The 17,684-nt window shown below is 26.5% G+C and overlaps 1 protein-coding gene and 1 long non-coding RNA gene across 11 annotated transcripts in view; one reads left to right on the top strand and one right to left on the bottom strand.

Annotated features, from left to right (window-relative positions):
- LOC107450919 (uncharacterized) overlaps positions 1-17,684 on the top strand; it is a 653,937-nt gene that overhangs the window by 69,312 nt on the left and 566,941 nt on the right. The window lies entirely within an intron of this gene.
- LOC139427143 (uncharacterized) overlaps positions 1-17,684 on the bottom strand; it is a 199,362-nt gene that overhangs the window by 180,468 nt on the left and 1,210 nt on the right. Inside the window, exon 1 of one of the 2 annotated variants that reach the window (XR_015430481.1) lies at positions 15,784-16,703. The exons of the other annotated variant lie outside the window; for it this stretch is intronic. This is a non-coding gene — a long non-coding RNA (uncharacterized LOC139427143). Of the gene's footprint in view, positions 1-15,783; positions 16,704-17,684 lie in introns of those variants that run through there. 2 annotated transcript variants of the gene reach the window in all.

Raw genomic sequence — 17,684 nt, 5'->3', positions numbered from 1 at the left:
CTCTAATCCTGTAAATTTGGGAAAGCTGCAATCTCCAAAATTTGGTCCCAATATTTTAGTTTGGATTCCTTATGTTAATTTTACTTTTTGCTTATTTCATCATATCTTTGGAACCTTTCAGGTGAATCAAAAAAATTTTACACACAAGTATAAAATTTCTTTATCCAAAAATAATTCAATGCAAAAAAAAATTATAATTATTTATTATTTTTATTATTTTATTTAACGACAGCAAAAAAATATGAAAAGTAAGGTAGACATATTTGCAAATAGTTTTAAAGAATGTAGTATTATTTGTCAAAATATAAAATCTAAGAGAATAGTTCTTGTGAAATCAAATTTTAAATACAAGTCTTTTAAGATTTGGTTACGCAGAAACTATTCAATTGATTGTGCTCAAGTATATCACATGAACATTATGTAAATATACATCAATCATATGTATATTATGTACATGTACACTGGTCACATGTATATTATGCGCATGTACACCTGCCACATGCATATTAAATACTGAACAACATGAAATTTATAAAATTCCTTTCTTAAGTTTAAAAATAATGACTCCTATTTTGAACTTTTCTCTCATAGTATTATTTTCGTTAACTCAATGGGAGCATAATTTAAGCATAGCATGTTTTTATTCTCAAAATTTCAGAATTTTTAGTATACCGCTTTATACATTCGCTTTACAAAGTTCTTCAATAATCAGATAACGCATATCAAAATGTCGGTTTTCATTAATAAAATGAGTCTGTGTGTGTTTTGTTTTACTTGTGATGCTAAATGCATTCTCAATTACTTCATTTGCATCAAAAACTTTATTGTACAAAATAATCCACATTGATTTTCGTTTAAAATGAGAATGGGTGAATAAATGGAGAATTGAAAATAAGCTATTTTTTTATTTTTTTATAAATGAACATTTAGATTTAAGATGCACTCAATCTACTGAAAGACTATATATGGACGAAGATAAATCAAAAATGAGGCAGGTACTTTTTGCCTTTTTCTTTTATAATAAAAATTATTTTCTACTTTCTAATACTTATAATAAAATTCTTTGATGTAAATCATTTTTTTAACTTACATGATTAAAATATTTAATTAAGATCACATATCTTGATTAATTTCATTATAAGTTAAAATATTCTGATACAGCTTGTATTTTTTATAAAAAAATATTTTTATAAAATTTTTTTGATTGTGAATAATTTTTTTTACATGCATAAAAAGTAAAATGTTTTATAAGATAGGTATCATCTCAGAAAAAAATCACAGATTTCGATTATTTTCTGCACAGAAATTTAAAAGTCTAAATAATGCTTTTTTTCAGCTCTACAAAATTTTTAAAAATGAGTTAAAGTTTGCTGAAACATTAATTACTAAGACATCGCATGAATTCAAATTAAAAGCTTAAAATATTTTTCACTAATAAAGTCTTTTTTTCTCAATTTCATGAGAAGCAAGCAATATCTAATTTCGCAAGTACTCAGCACTAACATTTCCCAACTTTAAGTATGCATTTTATAGGGAGGTTCTCGAACAGGTGCAAAATAATGATTTTGAAGTTAATGTTTAAAGTGTAGAGTCTGGGACATAATACATTAGGCTACCGTAAGGCAGTATGCTGTGCTTTATTGACTGGCTTACTGACCATATAAAGTCATTAGCTGTGATAATTAATGCGTGGCTTACGATAATAGCTAGAGCTAGAAATAAGTTTGAAGTAATTGTCGGCAAGAGCGACCCGGCAGTGGATGAAAATAATTGATCATAAGCGGAAATTATTTATTTTCATTTCAATTAAAATGCATACACATGACGCTTAAATTTTCGAGAACTATTTTACTTCTGTCATGTATCAGTTTAACCAATGAATATGTAAAATGTTATGAATAAAAAAAAAATAAAGAAATATCTATGCATTATACGAAATTTTTATGCTCGAGAATGAACAGGAACTGGAAATTTTTGCATGGAGAGGGAAACTAGGTATTGAAATTGAAAAATATTTTTTTTCAAATATTCAATTAAAAATTATAGGTATATACAAGCGATAATAAAAGGAAACAAGCCATAAAATCGTCATTTTAAGTATCGGGTATACTAAAATATTAATTTTCTATTTATTTTTTGAAATCAGTTGTATAATCTTTATTTTAATTTATTAAATTTTTTGAATAAATAAAGTATATGGTTAAGGACATTCACTGTAATGAAGATTAAAAAAATTTTCATGATTATTTAAAAAATATCTTTTTGTTAGTATTTTTTATATTTACAAATTGATACAACAATACAGAATGTGTTTTTCAAATCTATATTTCTTTCAAGAAAAGAATTATAAAAAATAATTAATTTATGAAACTTACTTGATTGATAAAAAGAACAACAGCTTTTGTATAAAATTGTTTTCGTTTCAAATAAATATATTTACTTCAAAAAATACATTTTACGCAATGTAATTTTATGAATATGGGTATTTATTTAACACGCCAAGAAAGTTTTGTCCAATTCTAAATTTTAATATTTGGTTAAAAGAAAAAAACATTTAAACAACGTTCATACTATAAGTTTCAGGAATCATTAAATGTGTCTTTGAAATACCAGAATTTTTTAACCTTTTTTTTTCAGTCAAAATAAAATTTAGACTTAGATTTGTATTTCTTGAAAATAATATTCGGCAGGCATTAATGACAATAAATAATAGCGAATAAAATATTTTGTAAGTCAAACTTGATAACGCTGTAAAACTCAAATATAAAGGGAAGTGTAAAAACTCTAAAAGAACTGTAAAATTCTCAACACTGATGAAAAATAACAGTAAATTTAATAGAAGAAAAACGTATTTTTCATGGAAAAAAAATAATAAAAATTACAGATTTTTTTTTTCCTGTTTTTATTCCTTATTCTCGTACTGTAAGAAATTCCTATTATTTTTACAAAATTTCTCCATATATTTGAAGGATTAAGATTGTTTTATTGACAAAAGAATTTTTCTCTGTTTTTTTTATCCTAATCACAAATGAAATAAAGCTATTGAATAAAATGAATCAGTTCAAATTCTAGTTTTTGCCATGCAGTTTTATTACTGTATGATAACTTTACCTTTTTACAAATCATTTTACGATTATTTTCTATATTTGCTCATATATTTCAGCAATTATTTTATGATTACGAACACCCTATAAATAAAACTTAAACTCAATTTTTTGTCAAATTAATAATCCACCTGATTCTTATATTTGTTTAGATATAATCGTTTGTAAAGTTGAGTTGATATTTTTACATGGGTGGGCTACTACGGTTTAAAATGTTTTTATATTTAAATATTATTTCAATAAGTAAGACTTTTAAGATAAAAACAGTTAAAGAATTTTCATTATACTAAATAGCTAGAGCTACGGTCGCTCAGAGGACAGATTGCTCGCCATCTATTGAGGAGACTCAGGTTCAAATCCCAGCGTCGACTGGGTGTGCGAGTACTGTTTTCAGCTCGCACAGATCAAGCTGCCTATATAGATATTTCATAGAATTATTTAATAAAAAAACAGAGTTTGTTAAAATAACAGTGTTTGTTAAAATAGCTGAGTTTATCTGCTAAAATAACAGTGCTATCTGCTTTAAAAACAAGCGCCTGTTTTTAAATAACAGTATTGTTCTGCGAAGCAAGTGATTTTCTATTGGCACACCAGCAGACAGTTTGTTCCGTAAATGTACCAGTTTTTACAGTGTAAATCTTATACAACACAAGGGTAGTAAAAGATTATGACCAAGATGTTATGACCAGCTTTTCGATATTACCATCCCCCAATTCTGAGATGACTAAAAGAAAAAAAATCAAAAGTTAAACAAGGTCCTCTCAGCTCGTAATTTTAACGTTTTCTATCTATTTACATTGAGTTGTTTCAGCAATAGCTACCAAACATTCCAGTTAGATTGGTAAAAGGAAGCAAGGCGTTCTTGAAGTGATTTTTTTATCATAAAAATATATATTCTTTTATTTGTAAGTACATTGGAATATTTCAATACAGAATTCATAAAAAAGTACATCTTCGAGACATTCAATAAATGACAAATTCATCTTCAATGCTTAGAATCTATTTTTTATGAATATTTCGAAATGAAATTCATATCTGTATTTAATAACATATTTTGGTACTTTCATAGAAAATTCTACGGATTCAAAAATTTTGAAGTTTTGTATGCTGGTATATAAACCATATATACTTTTTTCTTAGATAGTTACGATTCAACGTTTACATTATATTTTTATTTTTCACATCAGGTTTGAGTAACATTAAGCATTTATTTTTTATTTTTTAATTTTATGCTAATTTTTTTATCTAATTATTTTGCCTATAAGTAATGAATTATTTATGTAATATGAAGCAAACTACATATCTTGATTTTCCAAACAAAATATTATGCTAAATTGTTTCATTTTAGAATATCTTTGAACATATTAAAAATTATTTTATTATTAAACAATTGTCGATAAACATTGCATTTTAAAACATTCAAAAAAATAAATTCTGAAACATTTGAAGTTAAAATAAATATTATTGTGTATTACTATAATAATTTATGGAGGGTTTTTTTTGCCTATGCTTTCGAACCTGTATGAAGCAATTGTTTGATACTTTTCTAAATGACTGTTAGAAAATTTTGCAATACAAAAAACACCAAAAATCTCCTTATATTCTGATATTTCCATGAACTTTGTGCGCTGATATTCTGATACTTTTGTGACTTCACTTTAAGTTTACAAATAAACTGGTTTTCATAATTTTGAAACTTTTTTATCATAGCGTAAGAAAAATACTGCGCTTAGAAAAAAGCAGGTTCGAAACTAGCAGAATATGGTAAAAATTTGCCGTGTTTCTGCCTCTACGGAAAAACCAAAAATCTCCGGCATTTTCACTGGAGCTCTTTGGTAATGATTTTGAAAAAATTAACAATAAAATATGGTTTTATAATATATGATAGGAAATATTATAAAGTTCGGTAATTTCATCAGAGCATGGCATAAAAACCATATAGTTAACCATGTAAACCATGTTGTATTGTATTCGATTAAAATTACTTTCCTGTTTTGAATTTTTTATTAAATGTGTGGTAATAGGAATTATAATTCAGAAAACCAAAATTTTCGGTAAGCCATATGAACGAAAAATTACCAAATGACTGGTAATTTTTAAATACCATATATTTTGGTTTTATTGACCAGAATGTTTTTTTTTTACCAATGAAAATATTTTTTTACTCAGATGAAAATATTTTTTTGCACATTATTTTTCTTTTTTGCTTTAAAGAAACACGTCATGTAGAGTATGTTTGGAAAGAAAATATATTTCAAATTCAATGTCAACGTTTACGAAAAAGTTTATAAAAAATACGTATTATCAAGGTGAGTAAATTTAATCAGGATTGTAATAACGTAAGTTGACTTTTGGTAATGTAAAAACAATACAATGTTAATAATGTTAACAAACAAAATGTACTCTCATTTTTAAATTGGGAAGAAAGAGATTTTAAGAAAGTATTTGTTTTTATTATAATATTATAACAGTAGAGCTACAAAGAATTTGAAGCTTTTTTGAAATGCGTTTATTAATTTATACAAATTGCCTGCAAAAAGAAAGTATTGATATATAAAATGCAGGGCATTAAAAATTTAAATATATTTATTAAAAATTTAGTTTCTATCATAAAATTTATAAAATTACAATTTAATAACCTAGTTATTCATTCAAAGCATAAAACTTCACAATTGTTTTTTTCTTATTTCATTAGCAATGTATTTCCATGGATATAATTAAAAAATTTTTAAGCTTTATTAGAGAACTCAAATATTTTTATATATTAGTCCAATTTTTCGGTATATAATCTAAGATTTAGAAAACTTACGTAACATTCGAAAAATGAAGGATGTTCGATGGGAAAAACAAAACAAAGCAAAACAAAACAAAAAAAACTGCAAGCATCCAATATGTATTTCGTATTAGATATAGCTTAAAAACACTTTATCCCTTAAAATATCAGTTTTATTTCTAAAAGAAAGTTTTCTAAGCTTATGAAACTATGATGAGAAGAAATTACTTCATTAAAACAATTATCAAAGTGTGATAATATCCTTAATTGCATTCACATACTTTAAATATTCGTTAATTTATCTTAACAACAAAATAAACCTTCCGATATTAGTAAGTCTCTCTATTAAACTTTCTCACTACAGTAGAATATTCTATAAACAATTTCGGTTTAGAGCTTTTCAATTTCTATTTGATATTTCAAACTTAATTCTATTATTTCGATTGCGAGTTATGAATTGATAACACATTTTAATATACTTCTGCCAAAATCCAATTCCACGAAGCCTTATTATTCCAGAGATATTTCCACCACTTTTGTTCCCCTTTTAGAGTAAATTGATCTGTATAATTAGCCCAAAATGGCATTATATTCGTTAAATACATTGACTACAAAGAATATTTATGAAATTTTTGAAAGACTTATTTAAGTTTTGATAAAAAAAATAATAAAATGATCATTTGTATTTATAATTAAGTCAACGTCTTTTTTATCCTAAAAGGGTTTTAAAACTGAGTAAAATATTATTTCTCCAACTTTGATTTTATATTGCCACGCAATGAATTAAATAAAGGACTTTGAATTTAAGTTAAACATGTGGGTCGACTTTTTTATCAATCCCACTTGATTGTAAAACAATCCATCTTTTGCAGTGAGGATGCAAAAAAAGAAAAACCAAATTGTACTGAACTTGAGATGTTTGGTTTAAAACTTGTTACGTGAAACTTTTCTGATAATTTTTTTGGTTTCCGCTCGTTTAAAAAAACTGTTTCGTTCGAAAACAATTTTACTTACTTACGTTATTTCAAAACCAAATAAGCATTAAGTATAAACAGCGCTTTTTCCATAATATTTTATTCCAAAATATTGAAAAATGTTTTTTTTTCAATATTTTTTGTTACTTATCTTTTTAGACAATTTGAACTTTCTGGAGAAAACCCGGTCATACCCTGGTTTACCCAGGTCACAAAATTAGGCTGATACTTTTTGTATTATCTTTCAAAGCATTGAGAATCTTCAGATTCTGATCAAATTTAAGCAGGCTTGTCTAGATACTTTCTAATTTATGAAATAAAGGAGGATTTAAGGTGAAAACCCTTATCTTTAAGAATCATATGAATTTTCTGAAAATTTTCTTGGTACGTTTGTCTTTATTGAGTATGTTTCACTTTCAAGAACAGGATCTAACTGCTTTTCAAAGAGGTGGGAAAAACACATGGTTAAGTTTGAACTACTTTTAGACCATTCATAATGAAAAAATATCGATAAAAGGATCATAAACAAGTAAGTACTGCCACCAACCTAGAACAGTAGTAAATTTGCCACCATTCCTTTTCAGTTTATTTTAAGGAATGAACAATTTTTTTTTTTATATTTTTCTGTTGTAAGACCCTGCCGTAAATAATAATATAATACACCATGATTCATTAATTCTTATTTAATTACATAGTAAACGTAAAACTTTTTTAATAATTTTTACTCCTTTTTCTAATAATTTTCAGTATCAAGAAGATATTAACTAAAGTAAAAGGTATCAAATAGTAAAAGCTTTGTTTTCATTCCTTTGGCTTTTCTTTTTTTTCTTTAGTTTGCTTGATTCCATATTTCTATATCCTTCGTTGTTACCCTTACGTTGTTACCCTTCGTTATTACGACGTTTACCCTTTAAAAATTACGCAATACTTTACATTTATTTATTTTATACTTTGTTGTTAAAAACACTGACATTTAGATTGCACTATTTCCTACACACCAAAAGAAGGAATTATCAGAAACTTGAGATTTATCTTGAGCAGAGCCTTTGATTTGAAATTTAAGCATTTTCTAACATTATAGTGGAGAGGGGGCTAATATGGACACCTTTAATAACTTTTTTTATTTATTGGTAGAATAATTTCCTCCGTGAGATATTGTAAATTGGTAGCATTGATTTATTTATTCATCTGCAGTTGCATAGTCATACTGGGAATATTTTAATAGAAATTTGAAAAAGAAGACTTTTAAGGTGAAAAAAATAACTTTTAAAATTTTTCTTTACACTTTCAACTTATTTTATTTTCAAAATTTCAACCAAAGATTGTAATATGCTATGGATTCTGTGGTTTTTTTTACCTATTTTCATATTAAATTTTGCTCTATGTAATTTCAATTAGCCAGCATCAGGCATAAACAAACAAATGTCTTCGTGAGGCTAGTGTAAACAGATGGAGGTGGAGCTGATGTAGATATGCAAACATTGGCCCATTCAACTTTTAGTAGAAGGAATGTGAATTAATTGCAAAAATAAAAAATTTGATATCAATTATTTTCTAAATTTGAATGAATCTGTAGATTGATATAATTTTTAAAATGTTCTTTTCAATCTCAAGCAAAGCATTTAGCAGAACCTTCATATTAATTCACTTATTAGTAGTTCTAAGAAATTCTAAAGAAGATGTTTTATTATGTTTGTTAAAAGAATATAAATCAGTATAGGTAAATTAAAAATTATGAAAGTTTTTAATCTAGATATTTTTATTTTGCCTTACGTTACGGAACCTCAGTGAATGGTCCCGTCATCTCTTTTGCAAATTGTTTACATTGCGTCAACAATATCACTAAGCCATGCACTCCTTGTGTGTCCATTCATACCATTTCATCGTCAAGTTGATACAGTGGTTATTAAAATTGATTTAACTTAAAACTGGTTCAGTGCTATTAAGGAAATCAAGTTGAATAATTTCAAGTGTACTCATTTGCGGTCAAAATGTCGTTTTTAGTATAGTAAAATGAACTATTACAAATTAGTATTTAATTTTGGTTTTCATTTTTTTGGCTCAGTTGTAATAAATGGCTACTTAATAAGCTGTCAAGTTTTTTAACACTAACCCCCCAGCTTGCCCACACTAGCTCATGTAGTCGGGCTAGTTTGGATAAAAACATCCTTTTGGTTTTGAACAAAAATATAATGGAAAAACTTGGTAACTTCAAGTGCAAACCAAATTGCATTGCTAAAAAATACTTCACGAGTGAAAAATTATATTAAATTTGGTTTTTTGATAATTTGTGAGATGTCCACACTACAACCTTTCTCCTATCATGCATAGGCACACTCTTATATTTATTATGGTTTATGAGTTTGGAGTTGGATCTATATAGCTAGCATTAATTAAAATTAATTAATTTTTGAAGCAAAATTGCTGAATTTTTGCTAAATAAGAATGAACTAACTGACCTAAATCACTTTCAGCTGCACTATATTTTACCAATCCGTAACTTATATTCTACAAATTATGACTTTCTATTTTCAAAACCCGATCGATTTTAACAGAAAAAACAAGAATTTTTTGAGCAACTAAATGAAATTTAATTATTACCCAAGCTGAATAAGAAAACTTTTGTAAAGTTTTTTTTTAATAATCTGAATTCTTCAATCTACTACCTCTTTAATTAACAAACACAAAATTCATTACAGTTTCCAAAATAACTTTAAAAATAATTGATTAATAATTTATTGTTTACTGGTTAAAAGTTGGTAAAAAAGTTCAGGTGTATTAGTTCTCAACTGTTTTGCCTACAATTTTTTCGATCTCTTTCTTGCTCGAAAAAAAACAAGTGAATGCAAATAAAATAAAGTAAAATAAAATAAAATAAAATAAAATAAAATAAAATAAAATAAAATAAAATAAAATAAAATAAAATAAAATAAAATAAAATAAAAGTGATGCTGAGCAAATGTATTTTTTATTTAAGCTCCAAAGTTAAGTTTAGTGTTCTTGTAATGAAGACCAAGATTTATATTTCTTGTGTTTTATTTTATTTTATTTATTTTTAGTATTAAAAATCTATTAACTAAATTTATATATTGCAGTCGTTATCTTTTAATCTATGATTTAAGCTTGATTATAATATATTCTTAAATTTAGTTATTGCATTTTATCTGTTTCTTTTTTAAGAATTATATTCAATGATTGTTAATTTACTTTAATATTCAATTTAAAACAACTTGATAAAATTCAGTCAGGTAGAAAATTGAAAAAAAAAATAAAGATATATTCTTTTAAAATGATGGAAATCTTTGTGCGGCGTCATTAAATTGCGTTCATTTATCTGGCAGACTTTCTTAAGATTATTTAAATATTATCAAGAAGAGAGCGCCAATCATTAGCCGATAAAACTTATCGATGGCCCAAATCCTTCGAATTTCTTGTAGTTTTAGTAATCTCTGACGCCTATAAAGATAATTACTGCTACTATTAGCTTCGCTCTAAGGAAATGTTTTGAAAGAGATAAACAGGAAAACTTCTTTCATGTTGCTTCAAATAATCGAGAAACTTATTTTGAAAATTCTGAGTGCTTAATCGTGGCAGCATTTTTATGGGTGACGAATTATTCTTTCCTTTTAATTCAATCTTAAGAAAATATATTTCTAAAGAAGATTTTATTTTCATTAAGAAAACGATATTCTTATCATTAACTGGCAATAAAATAATTTATCAACATTTTCCTTACTTTTGATGCCTTAAAGATGTTTACTCTTTGATATACACACTTAAGAAAATTAGAGCATCTATTAAAACTTATTATCATTAAATTAAAGATGATAAAAAGGAAAAGTTCTTCAATATCTCTTCGACTGTGAAGAATCACGTAGCAGAATATTTAGCATCCTGCATACGCTCCACGGAGATTACTGCGCATGTACTTATCATAAGTCTCTATCATGTTATACGCCATCTAAGAACATTACTTCAAAGTTCTAAATAACAAGCTTAAGATAAAGCATCAACACAAGGCAGTCATTTAAGGCCTTAGGGGTACTCTACCTTTCAAACTTTATTATCTGTTTTCGAACATTTTTTCCTAATTGTGTAAAATATGTTTTATTGACTTGAGTTTGAAGTTATGAACGGATATATAAGTATTATTCATCTTTCACAAGGATAAAGAGATAAAATAAGTATATGGAGCAAATAGTGCATTTTGATGTCAACACACTTTTATAACTTGTTAACATTAAAGTTGCTTTAAAAGAGAATAAACAAAATCTGAAATTTTGCTAGTTTAATATCTTTTCAAATACGTATTAAATTATAATTATATTGTGTGAAAGAACAAGCACTTATAGTTTTATGATCCATAGTTTGTTACGACATCCATAAAACCTCTAAGCGCATAAATGTTTTGAATTCAAAACAATCTGGGTACACAATTGCTCTGACTAATAGAGAAATTTTGTAATATAATTTTATTTTTAATTTTAACCAGATTTTACATTTTGCACAATACATAATATGATTTTTCTAAATAAATACAGTATATTGTGCTCATTGCTAACATTCACTTTTAATAGTAGCCAAAATAAATATTCCTGAACTTCTGAAAATTTGTATTTGTAAAATAACATGAATTAAAACTATTTTCCGAAATAAAATTTTGGGGGCGGTACAGCAACGAATATATTGGTGAGCAAAATCCTTTGCAATTGTTATAAGAAACTATTTATCTGATTTACGTTTTGCTTTAATTATTATAACATATAGGGTAGTGCTTCTAACATTGTTTCAAAATTTAACACTATATTAAGAAGGTATCTGGAAAAAAAATTAAGCATTAAGTCTGAAATTTTGACAGAATATATTTTTTTAAAAAATATGTGTAAAATTATAATTATATATTGAGAAAGAACAAGTAGTAATTGTATTATGATCCAAGGCTTGTTACGACATCTCAAAAACTTCTAAATCTATTTTGAATTAAAAGTTATCTGCGTAGGGGGAAGGAGTTATTTAATGTAGACATATTTTACAAATTTTTCAAAAACCACTATAAATATAACTTTCAAATCGGGAAGTATTTTGTTAGCAATAATTTGGATGTTTACCTGCTTATTGGTTTATACATGTAAGTACAAAAGTTTTTAGTTTTTCCATAATATATATTTTTTTTTTAAGTTTTTTTTTCGTCCTCCTAACCCCACTATACTGGGTTACTGTGGACAAGATATGAGGCAAGTGAGGACAGACTTGATAAGTTATTAAGTCATCGTTTAAACTCAGAAAGATATATCAAAAGTCACAAAATAAAGTTAATTTTAATTTGAGCCTAGATGGAAGAATAAACGATGGCATATTATAACTAAAATACTAATTTGTAATTGAACATTTTACTTCTTTACGGAACATTTTTTTTTAACTTATTTTTTTACAGGAAGGACATTTAGAACAAATCTGTACATTTGAAAATCATTATTCAATTTGATTTCTTCGAAATCACAGAACATAGTCCATGTTGAATTAATTTTACAGACGTATTAACTTGAAAGGGAAATGGTCCGAATGTACAGCACATAAAATGCATTGCTTAGAGTGATTTCTCTCACTGGAGCAATGCAAGCAATTTACAAAAGAGAAGACTTGACCGTTTACTAAGGTTCTATTTTAATTTAATGTAAGACAAAAATAAATATAATGATAACATAGTTTCGTTCTTTAATTCGATTTTGAATTAAATTCTCTTATCAAATTTGTTAGGACAACTCCTTTAAAAGTTCTTAAAGCCTCTGTAAAGTGGATAAATATAAATGTTTTCTGCTAAATATTTTGCTAGAGATTGAGAAGAAAACTAATTGTAAAGATATGTCATTCTACAAAATCATTCTAATTTAGAAAATAATAAACAAAAATTTTTTTATTTTTGTAACCAATTTCTTCCATTGAAATTTGACTGTAGCCAATGTGGACATGTCCACACCTGTCCCACCCCCACATGTATCTACATTAGCACACGAAGGCATCTGTTTGTTTATGCCTAATGTTGGTTTATTGAAACAGTACAGAACAAAATTTAACGTCAAAATAGTAAAAACCGTATAATTTTTAATATATTATCAACTTGGATGGAAATTCTGAAAATAAAACACGTTAACAAAAAATAAAAGAAAATTTTAAAATTTTATTTTTTCACCTTTAAAACACCTTTTTTTTACAAGTTTCTACTTAAGTATTAACAATATTATTTTGCAACTGCACATAGAAGTTCACAGTGGACTTTTAATCCTCTGAACAGATCTTCACGTACAAGGACTCAATCTGAATGGTATGAGAGGGTGACTCCAAGTGTGCTTATTAGTTAATACAGGCGATATTTTATTTACGAAATTAAACACAAAACGTACTTTCTGAAATTAGATTTCTCAGAAACTATTCGACCGATTTCGATCAAATTTTGTATTAAAAACATAGTTTCGTGCGTAATTTGTTTGCCTTAAAATCAAAATTTTTCTCTCTTTTATTAAATTGAATTTTTAAGAAAATAATAAATATTTATTTGAAATTATTTGTGAGTGGAAATATTTTTGTTTAATTGAATTCCATAATTGCTTGACAATTTCTTTATACTCTTATAAACGTTTTTGAGATTCGGTGAAATACGCAAGAAGTAAAATTAATGTTAAAAAGACCATTTATATTATAATTAAACCAGACTTATTACCGTTCTCCCTACCAAGCTAGTTGGAACATATTTTCCAATTGCAGCTATCCCTTACATTTTGGGGGTCATAATTCATAATCTGTGGAAGAAAAAGGTGTGTTTTTTCAGAGAAAGACGTTTTTTTTTGCCTGATTTCTTAACTTTAAATATCATCTGCGCTAATTAATTGCCATGTTTGAGGCCACTCTTTTGAACCATTAATAATGGGCCCAAGAACGTGAGGATCCTTTCATTAGATCAAAAGTCATTCAAGGTAATCTGTTTTTTTTTCCTTGGCACACTATACAACAACATGTCGTTCCTTGGAATTATTTTTCTTACTCTAAAATGCCATCTTCATACTAACTAATTAGCATATTTAAAGTTACCCTCTAATAATTCTGAAAACTTATATTGCAGAAAATATGCTAAAGCTATTACCTGAAATTCAAAGTTTGTTGGCGCTGCAGTGACCATTGTAATACTATGTGAATCACTTCTTAGTTTTGATCACAATTTTTAATCTTGATCCTTCAAGATTTTAGATTTTGTTTTAAAGATAATATAATGTACATTTGTGCTTTTTCCTTTATCCTCGAAATTAAAATTAATACAATTAAGCATTTGAAAAACATGATGGAAAAATTAAATTTTAAAATGACGTAAAAGAAAAAGTAAATAGTGTCATAAACACTTTGTAACAGGCAAATGCAAAACATCGAAATTAATTAATTTTAATAGGATGCTTTGATTATTGCGCATGTTTAAAAATTATGTTTTTAATTTATCAAAAACAGTTTTTTTTTCTAGAAAGCAACGCAAAAAATAGTAACATAAATAAGGTTTTTTAAAGTTTTTCTATTTCTATGCTGAATGTATCATCAATCAAAGAAGGCGCTAAGCCTTTCCTCCTGTTACAAAAATTTTTTTAATTTTGTTTTGCTGTATAATGTTTGTTAATTCAAGCAAAAAACTATTTTCTTTATCTTTTTTATTAAGAAGATAATGAAAAGAGAGTAAACAAATTTGAATTTGTTTTCATTGTATATAACTGAAAAGTTTCTCCATATTTCTGAGTTAAAATGAAATGTATTTTCACAGTAGAATTTTATTTCTAAACATAGATAATTAAAGTTTCGATGAAGAAAACAAGATCCACAAATTTGTTGTGCGAAGTATTTTTGATTTATTTAAGAAATTATAACGAAATGTTAAAGTAACTAAGCTTTCTAAAAATTAAAGCAAACTTTGTAAGAGTTGAATTTCTAATTATTATTGTATAGTGCATATTTAAACTTGAGTATATGTTTCAGTCAAAGCACAAAGTGTATTTATTTGAATTATTATTGGATGCCAAATATCCTTGAAATAGTTTGCAAAGCGAAACTTTCAGTATAGTTTTCACGTAGTTTGCATTGTTATAATTTTCACAGTACTTTTAATAAAAATAATAATATGCATGTTTTGGCCCGTTTAAATGTTTTATGCTTTTCAGGAGAGTAGGGATAGAAATTATCCCACTTATTTTCGATCATAATTTAAACCCTTAAAATAGTAATAGTTTGCCAATTATTATAGCATGATAATATTTTTTTAAAGATAAAGAATTAGCTTCATTTCGGACATGCGTACATTGACAAAAATTCTGACGGCAATTTTTGAATAAAACATGACGGCAGTTCTTGAATAAATTTTTTGGCTTTCAAATTATTTAAGTAGTGTTAAGAGGGACTGCCCTGTTGTCCCTCTAACCCTGAAAAATGAACCGGATGTGGGGTATTTTGGAAATCTAAATTGGTTTAAAAACTCTCATAACATCTGTTAAACTCTTATTCACTCCTTATTAAACATAAACAAGTAAACAAAATTAAAAAAGAAATAAGGAAAGAACTATAATAAAATTGAAATAAAAACAAAAATATAATTCAAGCAATAAAGGCAATAAATGAATTGAAATCATAATGGAATATTAAACATAATATATAGAAAAAGCAACTAGTGAACAAAATTATAGTTTAGAAGTACAACTTAAAAAAATAAAATGAAATAATAAAATGATATAAATCTAATGTTTCATTCAGAGTCCAAGCAAAAAGGAAATAATTTTAAAATAAATATAAAAGAATCAAAGATAAATAAATCAAATATGTATCGTGCAGCGCAGTTCATTATAATTCCTGTAAAAAACTAATTTTTTAAGATCTTTGTAACTTAAATCATAACAATAAAACCTACCGGTGATTAAAGGACTTGATAATAATCCCATGAAACTGATTAAAGTATCCTTAATTAAGAAAAGGAACGTATCACAATAAATCCATTTAGGAATGTAAACAAAATCACCATTTTCATAATAACACAATCAATATATCCAATAATATTATTAATAGTCGTATTAGTGCTTTCATCACTCCAAATTTTACAAGCAAACTGTTACAAGATGCCGAAAAATGTTTTGCAAAGTTAAAAAAAAAATCTTTCACGTGTTGCGTGGTCTACTTTTCAACTTCCGTCCATCTTGCATTTAAAAACGCGCGCCATAGAAAACTTTTTTTTTCTTCATATTTTTTTTTATTCCACTCTCTTTTACGGTGAAAACCGTCGTGTACAACAATTCAACTCATATATCCCTACGACCAATAACAGAACTGGATTTCCTACGAAACTATAACAAGGGGGAAGTTGTATCAAAAGGGGTGAAGACGATGGGTTAAATTTGAATCGGTAAAGGCCGAGGGTTTCTTTTGTTCCATATTCGTTCACTTGGCCAATGACCTAGGTTCAGTACCAATGCGGGTCAAATGTTCAGGGATGAAGTATTAGCATAATACCTAGGCGTTCGTAGGTGAGAAAAAAGTAACGCATTCCCATGCAATGTAGACGTAGAGCTTTCAGAAAGGGTATTAGATAAAAGTATAATAAAATTTTGTGACCTACTGCAAAACTTTCAGTTGCTTTCGAGCTGTTTTTTTTTCCTTTTTATTTTCATTTATTTGCGTTGTTAGTTGTAAACAATGTTTTAGTAACCTACTCTAATGTTCTCTGGATTATTTAATTAGTTAAGTATACAAAAATTATTTATTATGTTATTTATTTTAATTTATGTACAATTATACATAAATTACTATAATATTTATTACAATAATTTATGCATAGATATTTATTTGTAAGATAATTCAAAGCCTTTGTAGTTGCAATTTTTCTACAAAGTGCTTAAGGCTAAGGTTTTAATTTTGATGCAATAAATTATTTTATATTAAATAATTTTTTTTTAAAAAAAAGTTCAAGTTCCATTTAAAACAATTTTTATGTTTGTGAGCTCATTCGTTCAGAAAATTAAAAAAAAAATTAGGCGAAAAATTAAATAAAAAAATAATGTTAAATGAAATTTTAAAAAATAAGAAATTTTAATTACATTTTATTTTGAAGAGAATTCTCTGTTTGCATACATTCAAATAAAATTAGTAATTTTAATTTTCGAATAAAAAAAAAATTCTTTAACAGCTAGTTGTAAACCACGGAGATAAAATTTCCATAATTAATTGACCAACGGCATTTTTTTCGTCAATGGAAACAGTATTGCGCACAAGTCGCTTTTACTTCTAATACTAGCTGTTATGCATCGATCTGAAGCTAGGCGGGCTTCAAATCGCCACTGTGGTTTGAACATCAATCCACGAAGTCGGCACAGAGCCTGTAACCCCTGAACCATCTCGCTTAGGTTCTGAATAGTTATTAACTTTTCTTCGCTATTAGGCACGCATGTACCTGGGGTTATAACGATTTAAGCAATACAGCCTTGTTTCACCTTAAAATTTTGTGCTTCAAAATCAATTATTTTCCTGGTTACTATAACCTTTCATAAAGAGAATTTTTGCATTTTAAATTTTAATTTATTCCTCGAAAACAAAGTATTTCTTCACTTTGAAATATTTGTTCGTGTGTTTTTCATTCCAAATAAATTTAAATTATTTTAATTAAAATAACAAACATAACCATGCGTCAAAGATATTAAAACTTTTATTCTATTTTGAGCTTCAACAAATGAACACATTTAAAATGAGAAGTATGTTTAGACTATCATCTTATAAGCACACCCTCAATGGCGTTGAAGCCATCTTATTGTCAAAAATAAA

Source organism: Parasteatoda tepidariorum, chromosome 11 (assembly GCF_982258835.1).
Source record: "Parasteatoda tepidariorum strain Cologne lab strain chromosome 11, Ptep-v5.0, whole genome shotgun sequence".
Classification (NCBI taxonomy): Eukaryota; Metazoa; Arthropoda; class Arachnida; order Araneae; family Theridiidae; genus Parasteatoda; species Parasteatoda tepidariorum.
The sequence above is the reverse complement of the archived record's forward strand: the minus strand, read 5'-3'. Positions and strand labels throughout refer to the sequence as shown.